This window comes from Dioscorea cayenensis, chromosome 1 (assembly GCF_009730915.1).
Source record: "Dioscorea cayenensis subsp. rotundata cultivar TDr96_F1 chromosome 1, TDr96_F1_v2_PseudoChromosome.rev07_lg8_w22 25.fasta, whole genome shotgun sequence".
Taxonomy (NCBI): Eukaryota; Viridiplantae; Streptophyta; class Magnoliopsida; order Dioscoreales; family Dioscoreaceae; genus Dioscorea; species Dioscorea cayenensis.
In genome coordinates, this window is record NC_052471.1 from 22786606 (window position 1) to 22802906 (window position 16301).

Genomic DNA, 16301 nt, shown 5'->3' on the forward strand with positions numbered 1-16301 from the left:
CTGTCCAACTTTTATCTATCTTTTGTGAGGCCATTGGCTAGGGTTTGAGAGGCTTTTGGCATGTTTTTGGACTGGTTCTACGGATTTGACACAGCGCTTCGCTTGGAAGAAGGTTATTGGGAGAGATTTCGTCGGCATCGATCCGACGAGGTATGCCCTAGGCCAAACAAGGGGACCTTTGGAAAAGGCAAGGCTACTCCACAAGACCATCGACACGAATACCGAGGGTGTTTTTCTATGGATTACTTCTTTTTATATTCAATTTCATTGTTAATTTTAACTAGCTCCATGGAGAGCTAAACCCCTAATGGGTACTTAGATTTGTCAACCTTAGGATGTATTTGTTTCATTAATCTTTTATTATGTTTTCCTTAATTGATATCTTTAGTTAAGTTTCAATCTTGAATGCTTGTTGGATGATTTCTCTCTTAGTGTGGCACTAGGATTGAGAGTGTACATTGGTAACCTTTGTGAGTGAGTGACACACCATGAGGGTTAGACATTGATAAATTGGAGAGGGTCGGGAGGATGAGTCGAGAGGTAGCGGAGCATCCTCTTTCCCCTCAGAAGTGATTTATCCTACCTCCACGTTCCAAGAGTTCTTTGCAGTCATAGTTGAGTGAATGGGCTAAAGGATGACCACCGCTGGGCTTAGTTACACAGGCAACGGAGTGAAGCGTTGAAGTGACTTTAGCGCCTAGGGCTTAATTATGACTAGGGGTCTTTCGCCTGGACCAAAGTGTTAGATCAATACACTGGAATAGGGTTTATCACTTGGAATCCCTAGAGTGTCTTGCAACTCTACATAGTGTGTGGTGTTGAGATTGATCCATTTCTCCGCCGGGACATAATGTAGAGTTAGTCATGGTTGGCCTTAGGTTTGGGACTATGTGTTTAAGGATTTCCACGACTCATTAAGCGTTAATTAGTAAATATAATAGTTGATTTTGCACTTGAAGCAATTGTCCTAGGTAGAGCAATATCCTAGTACCCCACTTCTATCGATTGCCTTACCTCTCATCTATTTGTGCTTCTCTCTTTTTTGTTTCCTTTATTCTTGCTTCCATTACATTTTATCAACAAAATCATTATTATGTCTTCACTTAATTAGTTAGTAATCTTGGTGTTTTTATTCCCTACTCCATGTGGATACGATACCCACTCACCTGGGATTTATTACTTTGACAAACCCGTGTACTTGCAGGTCACACAGAAGGGGCGTTGTCAAGTTTTTAGCACCATTGCTGGGGAGTAGGCGTTTATAGATACTTTGTACTTTGATATTTTTGCTATTCATCATTCATTCTATTTCACATTTTCTTATTCTATCATCGTTCGGATTTTTTTTTTCTTTTTAGTTGTAGCTCCAGGTTATTACTCGAGGGAACCCTTCACAAATTGTTGAAGGAGATCCTGAGCTTGAGCGTACACTTAGAAGAAGGGGAAAAGAACCAGTGTAAGAACCGTCAATCCGAGCTGAAGTAGAAGGTCAAGGGGTCAGATAATATGGTAGAACAAAATGAGCAACAGAGAACACTTTCTGACTATGCCAAACCTTCAAATTTGGACATACAATCGAGTATTGTGCGACCCCCGATTACAGCTATGAACTTTGAGCTGAAACCGGCATTCATCCAAATGATTTAACAGTAAGTGCAGTTCAATGATTTGTCCGATGAGGATCCGAACAATTATATTGAGAACTTCTTGGAAGTTTGTGATCTGTTGAAGATTAATGGAGTGTCAGATGATGCTATCAGATTGAGGACTTTCCCATTCTCTCTCAAATAAAAAGCCAAGCAGTTGCTTGATTCATTGCCAAAGGCTTCCATCATGACTTGGAATGAAATGGTCGAAGCCTTTCTTGCGAGATACTTTCCCTCGGGAAACTCAACAAGGTTTTGAAATGATATATCCTCATTCATACAGATTTAGCTCGAATCATTATTTGAGACATAGGAGGGATTCAAGGATGTTTTACAGAAGTGTCCGCAACACCGATTAGATGATTATTCAAACTTTTTACAACGAGTTAAATCCAAGTACAAGATTGCTTTTAGATGCTGTTGTAGGACTTACAATGGGGAATAAGACCACTAAAGAAGCCCGACAGTTGGTAGAGGAAATGGCCATGAACTGCTCCCAGTAGAACGTGCGGGAAATAAAAAAAATAGCCAGACTCCATGAAATCGATGTAGTCACTTCTTTGACGGCCCAAGTGGAATCATTGAGCAAGAAGTTAGACCTTCTAACTTCTAATAGATTGGCAGTCATCACTACTTGCACAGGTTGTGTGGGAGGACATCCCCAACCGATTGCCCTATTTGTATTGGTGATGCATCTCTAGTTGAGCAATTCAATTTTGTGGGTAATGCCATGAGGAACCAAGGTAATCCATATAGCAACACCTACAATCCGGGTAGGAAGAACCAACCAAACTTTTCGTGGAGTGACCACCAAGGGCAGCAGAAGGCCATAGCATCACCGGGTTTCCAACAACAACAACAAGCCCCAAACATGGAGAATCATGTTTCAGGATTGGAGACTCGGATGAACGATTTAGAGAAAGCTTTAACTAGATTTGTGTAGACATCGGACAATCGATTCAGTCATTCAAAGCTACATTTCGCAACCACACCGCTTCATTTCACAATCTAGAGAATCAAGTGGGGCAAATTATGAAGTCTCTATCGGAGAGACCACAAGGAAGCCTACAAAGTAATTCTGAGACTAATCCGAGAGAACATCTGAAGGCGATCACTTTGAGAAGTGGTCGTAAGGTTGAGAGTAGGTTTCCAAGTGAGAAGACCAATGTTAAAGCACCCGAGGTCGTGGAGGTAGAGGAGAGAGCAAACAAGAAGAAGGAGGTGGCACCCCCACCTTACAAACTGAAAATTCCCTACCCTTGAAGATTGAAGAATTACCAAAATGATGAGCAATAAAAGAAGTTCATGGGTCTATATAAGCAATTGCACATCAATATTCCTTTTGAGGAAGCGTTGTCTCAAATGCCTCGGTATGCTAAGTTCTTGAAAGATTTATTGACCAATAAGAGGATGTTAGGGGAGAGTGCATCAGTGATATTAGATGCCTCTTGTTCGGCGGTGTTGCAAAAGAATATGCCAAACAAGAAGACAAACCTCGGAAGCTCATCATCCCATGCAACATTGGTAATATGGGTGAAGAACTGGCATTGGTGGACTCTGGGGCTAATATTAACGTCATACCATATACCTTTTTCAAGAAACTAGGCTTGGGAGAGCCTAGGCCCACTAGGATGACATTGCAATTGGAGGACCGAACAGTGAGACATCCGAGGGGCATCACTGAAGACATACTTGTCAAGGTGGATAAGTACATATTTCCTGTAGACTTCGTAGTGTTGGATGTCGACGACGATGTAGATGTTCTCTTGATACTTGGGAGGCCATTCTTACGCACTTCCAAGGCATTAATCGACATAGACGGCGGGGAGTTGACACTGAGGGTTGGAGATGATAAGCTCACATACCGTCTCGCCGAAGCCATGCAACATTCTCTTGACTCTGATGATACTCTATATTTTCTTGAAACTACTGATGAGATAATTGATGAATATGTGCAGCAAATGTTGAATCCAGACCCGTACGAGGGGTTGCAAGAGCAAGAGCTGGATAATGAAGAAGTAATGATGCTTGGTCTAGAGGAGAAAGTACCATCTACTCCATGTATCATGAAGAAGGTGCTCCGGAAGATGAAGCGGGCAAGGAGACACCACAAGCTCCAAGGCGATTGGGAATGTGTAAGAACATAACAACGTTGACGAACCCTTGTTAAGTGGTACCAAGCTCAACAACTCTCCCTCTACCTTCAAAAGACTATGTTCATCGTGCTTCCAACTTATGGGTAAAAGGGAAACCTTCATATATGAGCCCTGGTGATTTAAGACAAGGTACGTCAAGCTAAGTGATATTAAACAAGCACTTCTTGGGAGGCAACCCAAGTCTTTATTGTTTTCCTAGTTTTTAGTTTAGTGTTTGTATGAATAAGGCTTTAAGTGTTGGTGTCTTGATTCATAGATGCTTTTGCTGTGATTATATCATGGACATTGCGGTGTTATCATGTGCCTAATCATGTGTGGCAAAGAATCTTGATCGTTTGAGCTTGTCTTTCATGTTTTCTCTAGTTAGAATTGTATTGTTAGGAAGGCACTGAGTGTATATTTGTGTTCACAAATTTTATATAGAGCCTGCAAAGTTTTCTAAGTGTGTAGAAAACACACACGCTCGTGTGGAATTTCCGCACGGGCGTGCATTTTTGTTCAGAGCTCATCTACAGACAGCACAGGGGCATGGACTCGCCCTTATGAGCAACCTTGTGATGGTCCACACCCGTCCGGAATTTCTGCACGGGTGTGTGTTTCCCTGCAGAAACCTAGAGATTTTTCCCGAGAAGTCACAGGGGCATGGACTTGCCCTTGTGGATAATTTTGTTAATAAACGCACTAGCGTGGGTAATTTTCGCACGCCCGTGTGATTCTTTGCAGAGAATTTCTCCTCCATCCCGAGAAAACACAGGGGCATGCGTCTGCTCCTATGAATTGCCAAGTAAAGATCCACGCCCGTGTGGAATTTTCGCACGGGCGTGTGAAACACTTAGAGAATTTTCTCGGTTGGACAAAGAAGCCACATGGACGTGTCTCTGCCCCTGTGGGTCGGGCAAACGGGTATGGGAATTTTCCGCACACCCATGTGGATGCGTTCAAAGCAAAGTTGTGTTATCCCGAGACCGCATAGGGGCGTGCGTCTGCCCCTGTGGATGCTCTCCTGTGGAGCCACACGGGCGTGGGTAATTTCCACATGCCCATGTGGATGTATGGAACGTCAAAAGGCACGAGTTTCCTTTAAAGTCTCATCGTGTTTCTTCATTCTCACACTCCTATTTAGTTATAAAGTGCACTCCTACTCTCTCATGACCTCGCACCGTCATTTTAGAAGGACTTTTACTTGTTTTTCGGCCGATTCCAAGTTCTACATATTTAACTTGTCGGTAAACCCTCTTTCATTCTTTTCTTCATCAATTCTTGATTTTAATCGATGAAACTAGTGAATGCTGCTTCTTTTCTACAATTAGAAGACTTATGCATGCTTAGGAAGAAATTAGAAGAGATTTAATGATGTATTTGTGAGTTTTTACCTTGCGGCCGTGCGGTTTTCACACCCCGTGGATCCCCACGAGCGTGTGGAAATTCCACACAACCGTGTCGATTTCTGCTGTATTATGTTGTGAACCTCTTTGATCAATTGTTCTTTAATTTTTATAGATATGGCACCTCAGTCAAAGAGGCAAGCTGAGAAAGGTCCGCGTGAGTCATCACCGGAACTCGAACAGATGGAATTTGTGATTCCTGAGCATCAGGTTCGATTTCCAAGATTAACAAAGCTAAGGTTTGGACAAACACATTTTCCTGATATGGATGCAGTAAGAAAGGTTCAGTGGACAGGTGATTTGGTAGAGGACATAGAGGAGATGCTTGCGGTAGGCGGATGGAGTCAGTTGCTCGCTATAAGGGATCTTACGATCCGTATGTTGACGCTCTAGGCATTATCATCATTCGAGTGCGACCGCTCATATTCCAGTTTTGATAGCGTAGACACTATATAGTTTAGAGCACTCGGACAGCATCACAGCATGTTAGTCACCCAGTTCTCGATTACACTGGGACTTTATGATGCGGCATTCACGGATACATATGACTATGAGCAGTTACCTATGGATTACCCCAGCCCGCTATATGGACAGGGGCAGTATGAGCCCGGGGTGTCTAAGGTCACATGCCTCTCCTGCCCGAGTTATAGGTACATACATGTCATTCTGAGCAGGTTAGTTAAATATCGTGGTGACAGCACCTGTGTGCTTAGCCGACAGGAGCTGTTATATCTCTATTCGATGGTACAGAGCATACCGATACACCTGGGACACATCCTGGCAGAGTATATACGACATCAGGGGGCAGTATGTTAGATTAGGAGTGATATTCGTTGGCCTCTACATCATGAGACTAATTATGGGTATGGGTTTCTTGGACACGATTCGAAGAGCAGAGAAGGCGAGTATACCTGCCCCCTGGGCATAGAGACAATGAGGTTGATGGGGATGGTTCGCAGGGTTTAGCCAGGAGTGTATGCTCTGATTACACCCGCCACAGAGATAGCTGAGGGTGAGGATGATGATGCCGAGGGTTCTCAGCCTCCCCTCGAGCCTCAGCCTGCACCGATGGAGACTGAGGTACCTTCTACGGCACAGGAGCCACCTCCGATGAGCGTGTTTTCACCATCTTGAGCCCATGATCTATTTGAGAGGCTCGGGAGTGCGGTAGGGGTGCTATGGACTTAGATCGCCAAGGTTCAGGTGATACAGGTTACCCAACATACAAAGTTCATGACGCGTTCGATATTATAAAGCAGCTACTAGAGCAAGACGCAGGATCACCATTTGTGATTTGACCACAAACCCATCCGGCGCCTCCAGCGGTATCATCACTGATTCATGCACCGATCGATCCAGTTAGTCCACCACCGCCAGCAGCAGTAGCAGAGCATGCACAAGAAGACACCAACGCTTGATGTGTCTTTGCTTTAGTTTGTGTTTATTTTTTTTCATCTTTCTTTCTACATTTTATTTTGGACTTGTATACTCAGAACGATCTTCGTTCTAAGTTTATCTTTTATTTTTGTCTTCAGCTGTATTTCATTGCCATATATTTTATATACTCGAGTTGTTTTTGTTTTTTTTTATCTTCACTAAACCTCCTTGTGTATCCGTGCAGATGATCTTGTCAGTATGGGAATTGAGAACTAGTCATGGACACGGCCAATGTGGGCCATGTGTGCTTCACAACCCATTCGAACTTTACTCCCAAGGATTTAGCTTCATCAAACGCAACATTAGGAGTGGGGGAGTATTGTTTCAATTGCCCACTCCCACATATTTACTTGATTGCTATACTTTCTGTCCTGCTTGCATGTGTACATTGAGGGAAATATACAGCTTAAGTGTGGGGAGGGGGGGAGTTCACTTTGCACATGTCTTTTACACAAGTTTTGATTGACATACATGCTCATGTAGCCAATGGCGGTTCACCTTAGTTGCAATGCTTGTATTCTTCAGTTTAGGAGAAATTTTAACATTGAATGTTCTCATGCTCTAGTTTTTACTTGAAAGTCTAGGAATTTTTACCCGATGAATGTTTGTGCACCACTCACTCATGAAACTCATTTGGAAACTCAAGTTCGATGTTTAAGGGACTAATAGGTTTTGTTTCTTGTTCGATTTTGCTATATAAAAAAATAGAAAACAAAAAGAAAGAAAAATAAATAGATTGTTTAGTTGTACATTGGGGGTGGAAAAAGCTACCACCTATGAAGTATGGAGCTACACTCATAAGTCAGATACTAGTCATGCACTAATGAGAGAAAGAGCTATCTCAAGGGATGAGTGAAAGCTACCACCCCGGTAGAAAGAGCTACCACCTCGAAAGTGTGAATGCCACCTTAGCGGCCGCTTGGGAAAGGGCTACCTTAGAGGATTTGTGAAGCTACTACCATCCTTTTGTTTTGTTATGTTTTGTAGTTAAATAAGTCCCTTATACTTGGAATATTGAGGAGTATACTTTGGGTTTACTTGAGTGAGTTCACACAGACTTACACGATCTAGGGTTTGTTGTCCTTTTTTATTCGAGTTTTTAGCTAGAGCATTAATTTTTTCATATTTAGTGTTGAAATTTCCCTTACTTGTTAAATGCTCTCCTTGCATCCTTTGGTGAACCTAAAGCCAAACACTTTTAATTTTTGCTTCTTCTATGCCTCAATGTTTTATTTATGCTTGAGAACTTGAGGACAAGCAAAAGCTTAAGTGTGGGGGAGTTTGATATGTGCTTGTGTGTTAAGAATGCGAAGTATTTTTTTTCTTACGATGAGCATTACTTTTATCATGTTTTGAGCTCTAATACTTGTGTATTTGTGTTCTTTTGCGCATGTAGGGTTGTGATGCCAAGTATTAAGAAAAGAAGGCAAAAGTAGATCGTAAACAAACTATTTGGTGGAATCTTGGAAGGAACAAATGCGAAGACATAAGTGGGGCTCTAAGATATGTGAATGTGTGCCAACCTCCATGTATTCAAGTCATTACAATGAGTTGGAGGGGCATGAAGGTAGTCACATTTGCGTATCTTGACTTGTGCATTGATCGCAAGATCTTCATCAATGAGGCCTTTGATTGAAGAAGTGTTGTGATCTACGGCATAAACGTGTGCCCTTTTATGTTACCTCGATCGAAAGTGTGGAATTGGGAGTGTTTTGGCAGAGCACTATAGAAGGTCACTATAGCAAACCACTATAGCAACACACTGTAGCGGTTACTATTCATAGCCGGCCAAAAATCAGGTTTCCAGAGAATCCACACGGGCTGGTGGAAATTCTCCACGCCCATGTGGAAATTCCCCAGGCCCGTGTGGACAATCTACAGGGGCGCGTGGATGCCCGATTCCAGCCCTATTTTAGCCATGATTAAGCGCGATTTTTGGGTATCCTTTTCTTCCTTCTCTCCAATTTTTCTCTATCTTTTGGGAGGCTAACAGCTAGGGTTTTGAGAGACTTTTAGCAAGTCTTTGGAGTGGTTCTACGGATTCCACACCGAGCTTCGCTGGGAAGAAGGCGATTGGGGGACCTTTCGTCGGCATTGATCCAGCGAGGTGTGCCCTAGAACGAACAAGGGGACCTTTGGAGAAGACGAGGATACTCCACAAGACCATTTACATGAATAGCGAGGGCGTTTTTCTATGGATTACTTGGTTTTACATTCGATTTTTTTGTTGATTGTAACTAGCTCCATGGAAAGCTAAACCCCTAGTGGGTACCTGGATTTGTGAACCTTAGGATGTATTTGTTTCATTAATTTCTATTATGTTTTCCTTAATTGATGTCTTTAATTGAATTTCAATCTTGAATGCTTGTTATATGATTTCTCCCTTAGAGTGACACTAGGGTTGAGAGTCTACATTGGTAACCTTTGTGAGTGAGTGACACACCATGAGGGTTAGACATTGCAAGCTTGGAGAGGGGTGAGAGGGTGAGTTGAGAGGTAGTGGAGCATAACCTTTCCGCTCCGATGTGATTTATCCTACCTCTACATTCCAAGAGTTTTTTGCAGTCATAGTAGAGTGAATGGGCTAAGGGATGACCTCCGCTGGGGCTTAATTGCGACTGGATTCTTTCACCTCAACCAAAGGGGTAGATCTATACATTGGAATAGGGTTTATCACTTGGAATCCCTAGAGTGTCTTGCAACTCTATACAGTGTGAAGTGTTGAGATTGATCGATTTCTCCCCCAGGACATAGTGTAGAGTTAGTCACGGTTGACCTTAGGTTTGGGACTGTGTGTTTAAGGATTTTCATGACTCATTAATTGTCAATTAGGAGATATTAGGAGATATAATAGTTGATTTTGAACTTGTAGCAATTTCTTAGGTGGAGCAATATCCGAGTACCCCACTTCTATCGATTGCCTTACCTCTCATCTATTTGTGTTTCTCTCTTTCTTGTTTCTTTTATTCTTGCTTTCATTACATTTTATCAACAAAATCATTATTTCGTCTTCACTTAGTTAGATAGCAATCTTGGTATTTTTATTCCCAACTCCCTGTGGATATGATGCCCTCTCACTTGGGATTCATTAATTCGACAAACCCGTGCACTTGTGGGTTACACACAAGGGGCATTGTCACCTTGATGAAGAAGATAATCAGCCACAATATGCCCCAGACGAATCGCCTCGCTCTGCATCATCGAATATAGATAAAGTAGCTTCTGTTGACTCAAAACACATGTATTATCATCTAGGTCTCTCACTGATCTGCGGAGAACACCATGTATGTATTTGTAGCTTGCCTGGGACAGGCATGTGGCCTTAGACATACCCGGCTCATACTGTCCTTGTCCACATAAAGTGTTATATGCTCTTTGAGTAGTCAAACTACCAGGATAATCCATCGGAAGTCGGTCATGCTCCTTAGTGGCAGTAAAAGCCTCGTCGTATACTCCCAACTGGATCAAAAACTGTGTGACGCTCATAGTATAGTGATGAAGTGATGTCTAAATACTCTGTACTCTATCACGTCAGAACTATCAAATTTAGCATATAATCGGTCAAACTCAAACGACAACAAAACCTCTAATGTCGGTGCATGGATAGCTGGCTCCCTAATCGATAATAACCTCCTCTACCTACCCACGGCCAAACGCACCTCAATATCATCAGCTATCTCGTCTCCCTTTTGAATCTCTCTTAATGCACTCAAATCTGCAAATCTAGACTGTCCAAACTTGAGTTTAGCTAACCGCTCAAAGCGATCCTTATGCTCAGAATCGAGAAATCTATATGCTCTTACTCAGGTGAGGTCTCTTGGGGGTGCTTGTCAGCTTGCTTCTTCATCCTGGGTGTCATACTAGCAAGTATTGAAAAGAAAATGATCAAATCCATTCAAAATAACAATATTACAGAAATCCACACGGTCATGTGGAAATTCCACAAGCCCGTGTTGATCCACGGGCATTGAAAGCCGCACGGTCATTATGCGCAAAATCCAAAAAATACAACTTAATATCATTTCTGAACTTATTCTATGCATGCAATAACCACATTAGCGTATAAACAAAACATATTCACCAGTTTAATCGACTAAAATCAATTAATAGAGAAGAAAAGAGAAAATGAGGGTTTCCCGACAATATGAAGTTCAAACCTTAAAAATCGGCCGGAAAACTCGAGTAAAATCGACGGCACAAGGTTGGGAGAGAGCAAGGATTCATTCACTGAGTGTTGGGAGTGAGAATATGGAGAAATACGAAGAGATTTTAAAAAAAACCCGCGCCTCTTGATGTTCTATTACACACGCTCGTGTGCCTCTACAGGAGAGCTTCACAGGGGCAGACACATGCCCCTGTTTGTTCTCGGGATAACACTCTGAACCTCTAAAAGCATCCATACGAGTTAGTGGAAATTCCCCATGCCCATGTGCCCGACCCACAGGGGCATCCACATGCCCCTGTGGCTCCTCTGTCCACATGAGAAATTCCTCTAAGTGTTTCTCATGCCGGTGTGGAAATTTCACACGGGCATGGATCTTCATAGGGCCACTCACAGGGGCATTCACACACCTCTGTGTCCTCATGGGATGGTGAGGTCTTCTCCATAGGAAATTACCCACGCCCGTGTGTAATGCATAGGGTCAGACACAGGGGTAGGCACATGCCCCTGTGTCTTCTCGGGATAGAGCTCTGAACACTTGCAAATAAACACACCCTCGTGTGGAAATTCACAGGGGCAGACGCAGGCCCCAGTGTTATCTCAGGATGAGTTCTGAACGAAAACACATGCCCGTGTGGAATTTCCACATGGCCGTGTGCTTTCTCTGGATTACTTAGAAAATTTGCACGCTCTGTTGAAAATTTCTGAACATCTATACATAGTTAGAGTGTACCTCTACAATGCAAAATTAATTGGAGAATCATGAAGAACATGCTCAAATGACCAAGAAACTTCGCCACATGCAATTAAGCGCACGATAACATAAATGTTCCACAAGAAAAACACAGCAATTTGAATGCAAAAATCAAGACACCAACACTCAAAACCTTGTTCATGCAAGTGATAGAAAGATCAAAGAAACAATAACATCCTAGGGTTTACAAGTCCATGTACGCACTAGGGGTTTAGCTCTCCATGGAGCAAGATACAATCAATAATGGAATCGAAAGTAAAAGCATGCAATCCATAGGTAAAACCCGTTTGTATTCATGTCGATGGTCTTGTGGAGTAGCCTCGTCTTCTTCCAAGGTTCCCTTGTCATGCCTAGGACACACCTCACCAAATTGATGCTGACGAAAGCTCCCCCAATATCTATCTTTCAAAGGAACGCGGTGTTGAAGTCCATAGAACCACACCAAAAGCCTCCCTAAACCCTAGTCATGAGCGCCTTCAAAGATGAGAAAAAGATGGAAAGAAGGATCCCCAAATCGCCTGAAAACGTCGCTTTAAATAGGCTAGAATGGGGCATCCACAGGGCATGTGGAATTTCCACACACCCGTGTGAATCTCCAGGAAATTAATTTTCTACGGCCTGTGAACAGTAACTACTGCAGTAATTTGCAATAGTACTTTGCTATGACAAACTGATACAGTACTCTGCCAAAATACTCCCGAATCCACAGTCTTCATCGAGGCCACATGAACGGGCACACATCCATGCGGTAGAAACACATGAGTGTGACTGCCTTTATGCCCCTTTACTTTGCATGTTTACTCTAGCACAAGGGAGGTTGGCACACACTCACATGTCTTTGAGCTCAACTTGTGTCTTCACATTTGTTCACTCCAAGATTTCATCAACAAAGTGCCCCCACGATCTACTTTAGCTACTTTCTTCCATTATTGTCTCCACAACCCTATATGCACAAAAGTAACATAAATACACATGTATGAGCGATAAAATATGAGAAAAGTAATGCTCATTGTAAGAGAAGAATACTTCGTATTACTAATACACAAGCACTTATCACCATGCTTGGTGTATTTTATGGCATTAGTATGCATAAGGACACTGTGTATCATTTTCTAAGTTTTACTAGGTTGCGTGACCATCGCCCTAGCATTAAACACACCTAGCTTGGAAGGGATACATGTATAAATATGCTGTGACCATCGGGTATTTTGTACTACTCCATCATTAGGGTTGAACCTAGTGTGTGTTCTAGTCCTAACTTGGGATTTCCTTGCTTTTAATGCAATTATTGGAGGCTTTAGTATTACTCCAACTGAATTAGGGGTCTACTCTGTGATCATCAGGTTGGCCTATCTTAGAAATCCCTTGGTCCATATCATTTCTTGCATGATGATCTTAGCATTCTTCGCACTTTAGTAGTCCCAGGGGGATCCGCATCCATGACTATTCTTATATCTTGATCCTCACTACATGAATTATTCTATAGTTTTAGCACAACACTCGAATTGTTAGGCCAAACACCACACGAACAGGAATGTCAAGCCATGGGAATATGACCCCCTCGTGCTTGTACTAGGGGTAATACTTGACGACCCGTGCACTTGCATATCGAACACAAATCAAATATTTGGCGATGTTGTCGGGTACTCATGCGTAATACTTTAAAAACATAGAGTTGGTTAATTTGTCCAATATTTTGTTTCATTGTTTATCTTGTTTTTATTTTCGCTGTTTGTGTATATTTATCACCATTCTATTATTTGCATCTCTTTATATTGCTTTATTGCTATTTCTAAAGGTTGGTTCTTACTCCTGTAAATACTTCTTCCCTTTGCTATTGAATATAGCTTGGACTAACGATTGCGTCATTGGTTACCATTTACAGGATCCTTATCACCTTCACTTAAGCAAGCCATTATGGAAGACATTATGGAAGTTTTTGAAGATATGGTGGAACACATTATGGAAGTTTTTATGGATGACTTGTACGTCTTCGGTGATTCATTCGAGTTGTGTCTCAAAAATCTTGAATGGGTTCTAAATAGGTATGAGGAAACAAATTTGGTACTAAGTTGGGGAAAATGCCACTTTATGGTCAAGGAAGGCATTGTGCTCGGGCATAAAATTTCACAAAAGGGTATTGAAGTAGACAGACCGAAAGTTGCCACCATCAAGAAACTTCCCCCACCTACTTCAGTGAAGGCTATCAGATGCTTCTTGGGTCATGCCGGGTTCTATAGAATATTCGTGATGAGTGCTTGTGCGATATGAACGCAAAGCGTTCATTCCTTATGTTGAGCAATACTTTTCTCAGGGTTTTACACTAATATGTGTGTTTTTATGTTACTTTCGTGCAGGTAGGATTGTGAGGCCAAGTATGAAGGAAAGAAGCCAATGTGGATTACAATGCACCGATTTTGAAAGACATCTTACAAAGGTTCAAACGCGAATACATAGGTCGATGTGAGATGCTAGAGTGTGTGCCAACCTCCTCGTATTCGAGTTTGGCACATCCATTTGGAGGGGCACAATGGCAGTCACACTCGAGCATTCTGACTTATGCACATAGAAAAAGAGCTCCACCAACTTGCCTATCATTGAAGAAGCAAGTGATCCATGACGTGAACGTGTGCCCATTTGCGTTACTCCGATTAAAATAAGAATTCGGGAAGCTATTCAGGCCGGATACTGAAACAGAGCACTATTCACAGCCGCCCGAGAAAATAGAAGTTCAGAGAATCCACACGGGCGTGTGAAAATTCCACATGGCCGCATGAAGCATCCACGCCCGTGTAGTCGCCCGATTGCAGCCCTATTTAAAGCTGAATCTGCCCCGATTTTAGTATTCTTTTCTCCATCTTTTCCCCAACTTGAGAGAGGGCTTCGGCTAGGGTTTTGAGGGGTATTGGCCAAGGTTTTTTGGAGAGGTTCTATGGCTCCGACATCGTCATTCCTTAGGAAGAAGGTTGGTAGGAGAGCTTCCGTCGAGGCGTATCCTATACCGGACGAGGGAATCCTTGGATGACGAGTAGAGGACTTTCCACAAGACCATTGACACGACTATCGAGGGGTTTCTTTATTGATTCATTGCTTTTACATTCTATTTCTTTGATTGTACTTAGCTCCATGGAGAGCTAAACCCCTAGTGGGTACTTGGGTATTTGTGAACCCTAGGATGTATTCATTTCTTTGAATCTCATTATTATGCTTTTAATAAATTGATGTTGATTGTGAGTTCCAACCTTGAATGTTTGATTGTATGAACATTTCCCTTAGAGTGACTCTAAGGTTGAGAGTTCTCGTTGGTAACCTTGTGAGTGAGTGACACACAACGAGCGTTAGACACAGCTAGGTTGGAGAGGGTTGAGAGGGTGAGTCGAGAGGTACAGGAACGTCCCCTTTCCCCTCCGACGTGATAGATTCTACCTTCATTCCTCGAGTTCTTTGCGGCCATAATAGAGTGAATGGTCTAAGGGATGAACTTCCGCTGGGGCTTAGTTGCGCGTGCAACAGGGCTTAGTTGCGCGTGCAACTGGTGAGTCGAGAGGTGATCTTAGTAGTTAGGGCTTAATCATGGTTAGGGACCTTCCACCTGGACCAAAGGGTTAGGTCTATAATTAGGAAGAGATTTATCACTTGGAATCCCTAGAGCTCATTGCAACTCTATACGAGTGCGAGGTTGAAAGGTTATCTAATCTCTCCTCCGGGACATGTATAGAGTTAGGCATAGCTGACCTTAGATTTGGGACTATGTAATTAAGGATTTCCACGACTCACCATTGCATTGATTAGGAAGCATAATAGAGGGTTCTTCCACTTGAAACAATTATCCTAGGCAGAGCATTATCCGAGCACCCCATCTTTATTGATTGCCTTACCCCTTTTCTTTACTTTTGCTCTCTTACTTGTTGTTTTTATTTTTGAGATTTGAATCATTGTCACACTTATTATCATTGATCTTTCACATAGCTAAGAATCAAATTAAGTATTTTTATTGCCTATTCCTTGTGGATTCGATACCCGCTCACCCAGGATTATTACTTCGACAAACCCATGCACTTGCGGGATATACGCAAGGGGAACTTATCAAGTTTTTGGCGCCGTTGCTGGGGAATAGGCGTTTAGAGATACTTTGCACTTTGTTTTTTTTGTTATTTCACTATACATTATATTTCATATCTTCTTATTCTATCATCGTTCTGATTTCTTTTTTTTTTTATTTGGTTGCAGCTTCAGGTTATGACACGAGGGAATCCATCAATATTGATTGAAGGGGATCCTAAGCTTGAATGTACACTTAAAAGAAAAGGGAAAGAGCCTGTACAAGAACAGTCTAATTTAGCTGATTTGGAAGTGGAAGGATCTAAAAACATGGCAGAACAGAATGAGCAACAACGAACATTATCCGATTATGCCAGAGCTTCAGTGTTGGGGACACAGTCGAGCATTGTGCGTCCCCCGATTACAGCTCAGAACTTTGAGTTAAGGCCGGCATTCATCCATATGTTGCAGCAGTCCGCACAATTCAATGGTTTGGCCAATGAGGATCCAAACAGTCACATAGAGAGCTTTCTCGAGGTGTGTAATATACTGAAGATAAATGGGGTGACGGATGACGCTATCAAATTGAGAGCCTTCCCATTTTCCCTAAAGGGGAGAGCGAAGCAGTGGCTACACTCGTTACCTAGAGCATCAATTACCACGTGGGAGGAGATGGTGGAAGCTTTTCTAGCTCGTTATTTCCCTCCCTAAAAATCAGCA

At 42.4% G+C, this 16301-nt stretch overlaps 1 non-coding gene across 1 annotated transcript; it reads right to left on the reverse strand.

The window, feature by feature from the left end:
• Positions 1-1896: 1896 nt before the first annotated feature.
• On the reverse strand, positions 1897-2003 carry LOC120268691. The gene has a single exon (XR_005538987.1). It is a non-coding gene; the product is annotated as a small nucleolar RNA R71 (small nucleolar RNA).
• Positions 2004-16301: the final 14298 nt, after the last annotated feature.